Raw genomic sequence first — 3950 nt, 5'->3', positions numbered from 1 at the left:
GGGAAGGTGTTAGGCACCCAATCTACCCGGTTCAATTGGTCTTCTTGCTAGATGCTTGAGAATGAACATTTTCCACAATTATGACTATTCCACATGTATGGCTAAGTTATCACACATATATACATTAATTGAATTCAAATTTCTATATACACTAAAACAAAGTATGTATAAAGTCTACATTATGACAAGTTGGTTGAGAAATTACACTTGAACTTAACCCCTGTTTCGGGTTAAGAGGGGTGGGCCCCTGATTAGTATTGACTCGGACTGCCTTTCGGATTCTTCTGGCTTAGGGAAAGATGGTCTTAACCTCCAACTTCCTTTCTTGAGAGATGCTGATTGTGATGGTATTCAGACAGAGTTTCAGCTAGGTATGGTTGCTTTAGAATTTGGATTCGGACGGAGCTTCGGCTAGGGAAGGCTATTTCTGAATTTAACAGGAGGTGGCACTCAGTTAGAGATTCCGCTGGGGATAGGCTAAGGGAGGGCTAGGCTGAGGTGGCACTTTGGCAGAGCTTCTGTGATTCTGACAGAGCTTCGGCTAGGGAAGTTTATTTTTAGGCTTAGGATGAGGTAGCACTCCGACAGAGCTTTGGCTAGGGAAGGCTATTTCTGAATTTAGGATGAGGTGGCACTCAGTTAGAGCTTCCGCTGGGGATAGGCTAAGGGAGGGCTAGGCTGAGGTGGCACTTTGGCAGAGCTTCTGTTGTGAATGGCTATTTCTGGAAAGATTCCAGGGACACTTGGACAGGTGTTCGGCTAGGAATGATTATTTCTGAAAAGAAACGGGTTGACCTAAAAATAGATTGAAGAACTCCAATGTCCAGAAGAACATTTTGAAGATCCGAACAGAGTTTCAGATCTTAACAAAGATCACTTCGTAGACTCGATAAAATTCAAAAAGGGGGGGTTTCTATCTCAAGAACACTTAAGAACACTCAAGAACACTTAAGAACACTTAAGGGAGGTGGCTCAGGAACATACTATTTTTGGCTAAAAACTGGATCTAACTAAGAATTTGGATTGAAGATCTTTAAGATCCCAAAGAACGCTTTGAAGATCTGAATGAGTTTTTGGATCTTGACAAAGGTTGCTTCGAAGATCAGAAGAAAATTAAGAGGTGGAGGGGAGGAAAATTTCACTATGAAAGAGTGAAGGGGGATTCTGGTGTGTTGGTCTATTTTTCTAAGGGAGGGGGCATTTATAGATTTTTTCGGCTGAATAGGAGAGGGGGAATCCCTTTATCTAGTGGACGAAAGGGGGGCTCATGCCTAAATTGAGGGGATAGGATTTTTGTCCAATGGGTAAAGGGGGGAGCTAAAGGCAAAAATGGGTGGGGAGGGCTTTCGTCCAGTGGGTAAAAGGGGGTTTTAAAAAAAATAGGAGGAGAGAGAAATTTTAGCCGAAAAAGGTGATTTTTAAAAAAATGGGAGGAGAGAGGAACACAATCCCAGTCGCTGATGGCGGCGCATGGGACCAGGCCAAAGTGCCCGAGGTATGGTTAGTTTAAATAGGTAGTGCGGGTGACATCATGGGTGTGCGACGAATGACGTGGGTAATGGCCGAGGTGGTGCAGGCATGGGCAGAAGGCACGTGCATGCATGGGTGTGCAGACAATGTGCACAGTGTGTGTGGGTCTGGCTGGCATGCGTGTGCCGGCAACATGCACACGATGCAAGCAAGTTGTGCATGGCTATGTAGCAGGGGGACACACAACGTGCGGGCGAGGTGTGCATGGTGTGTGACGGGGGTGCATATACAATGCGGTGGGGGCGCACAGGCTGTGAGATGGGGGCACGCAGCAAGCAGCAGGGGCATGCAGGCCAGGCTGGGCTAGTTGGGTTGGTTGGATGGATGGGATGGCTTGTTGGTTGGTTGGTGTGCACGACATGCACGTGAAAAAAATGTGATTTTTCAGGGAAGATTGCAGGCATTTCGACTGTCCGATTTTAGCATACCATATACCATCGAAATTGTATTTCCGGGCACTACCCATTTGTACGGTCATATTGACCGGACTCATTCGGATATAAAAAGCAAAAGAAAAAATTGGACCCCCTCCTCTCTCCCATGTGGGGATTTTTAGGATTTTAGTTAGGGAAATGTTTCCATCAGGACCTCTATTGGTCGGAAGCCAGAAGTCGCATCCAAGATCCATATTTCATCATAGCCCTTGGAGGGTGAAAAAATTAGGTGTCTACAGATCCCTGGTCTGATATTAATTCTTGGGGTGCTCCATATCGAGAAATGATATTTTCTTGAATGAATTTGACTACCTTAGCAGATATGAGGACCGCATATGACTGAGCTTCTACCCACTTGTCAATGGCCACCAAGATGAACTCATAACCACTGGATGCTTTGGGGTCGACCTTTCCAATGATATCGATGCCCCAAGTGGAGAATGGCTAAAGTGAACTGAGTGAATGTAGCTCTGTTGGTGGGATATGTATACTGTTAGCAAATATCTGACACTTGTGGATTTCTTGACAAAGTCAACACAATCCGCTTCTATTGTGTTCCAATAATATCCCAGCCTAAGGATCTTTTTAGATAACATCATAGCATTCATGTGGGGTCCACGAAGACCTTGATGAATTTCCTCCATGATGGTTGCGGCTTGCTCCTGTCCACACACAGCAACTGTATTCTATCATTGGATCTCTTGTATAACAAATCCTCTTAAAGAATAAATTGGGTGGCAAATCTCCTTAAAAATTTCTTTTCTCTGTCAGTTGCTTCAACTGGGTACTTCCTTTCCCTGATGAAATCCACTTTGTGAGCGAACCAAGACCAACCATCCGTAGTGAGAGAGTTTACTAAATTCTGATAAATGGGCTTGCTTCTTTGTTCCACCAAGAATGGTTGGACCCTAGCCATAGAGTGGCATTCTACCATAGAAGCCAAGGTTGCAAAGGCATTAGTAAACCTATTATTGTTTCTCTGGAAGTATTCGAACGAGATCTTCTCGAAGTGTTCAACCACCTCTTCCAGATGTTCTTGATATGGCTTCAACTTTTTAGCTCTGGTTTTCCACTTTCCCCGTGTCTGAAAAATGATGATGGATGAATCACCGTAAACCTTGATCTTTTTCACTCCAAAAGTCAAAGCAGTTTCGAGCCCCAAAGCACAAGCTTCATATTCGGAAATATTGTTGGTATAGGGAAAATCGAGGCAGAATGATGAAGGAAAGTAAAGGCCGTCAGGAGTGACAAGCAATATTCCCACACTACGTCCCCTCTTATTGGCTGCTCCATCAAAGAATAACGACCATTCATTAATTGTCTTCTTCCTCTATTGCTGTGATTCCTTCATCGGGAAAGGCATCATCTAAGGATCTTCCATCTTCTGTGGGGTGGGCAGCCAAATGATCAGCTATGGCCTACCCTTTGATAGATTTTTGAGTAACGTAGGTGATGTCAAACTCTGATAGCAAAAGCAACCAACGGGCCATCCTTCCTGTTAGGGCTGGTTTCTCAAAGAGGTATTTGATGGGATCCATTCTTGAGATCAAGTGCATCGGATAGGAAACCATGTAGTGTTGTAACCTTTTTGTTGTCCAAATTAACGCCACACAAGTTCTTTCCAAAGATGTGTATCATGTCTCATATTCCAGGAACGTCTTACTAAGGCAGTATATGGCATGCTCTACCCCTTCTTTCGCCTCTTTTTGTGCTATCAAAGAGCCCATGGAATATTCTCCCACGGATAAGTACAAAAGAAGTGGTTCTCCTTCCACTGACGGTGTCAATACTGGTGGGTTCATAAGGTATCCTTTGATTTTGTCAAAACCTTGTTGGCATTGGTTATTACATTCTGTGGGTTGATCCTTCTTCATCAGCTTGAAAATTAGTTGACAGATGGTAGTCAACTGAGTTATGAATCTGCTAATATACTGGATGCGACCCAAAAATCCTCGTATTTTCTTCTTTGTCCGAGGTATGGGAATT

The sequence above is a fragment of the Macadamia integrifolia genome, chromosome 4 (genome assembly GCF_013358625.1).
Source record: "Macadamia integrifolia cultivar HAES 741 chromosome 4, SCU_Mint_v3, whole genome shotgun sequence".
NCBI classification, from domain to species: domain Eukaryota; kingdom Viridiplantae; phylum Streptophyta; class Magnoliopsida; order Proteales; family Proteaceae; genus Macadamia; species Macadamia integrifolia.
The sequence above is the reverse complement of the archived record's forward strand: the minus strand, read 5'-3'. Positions refer to the sequence as shown.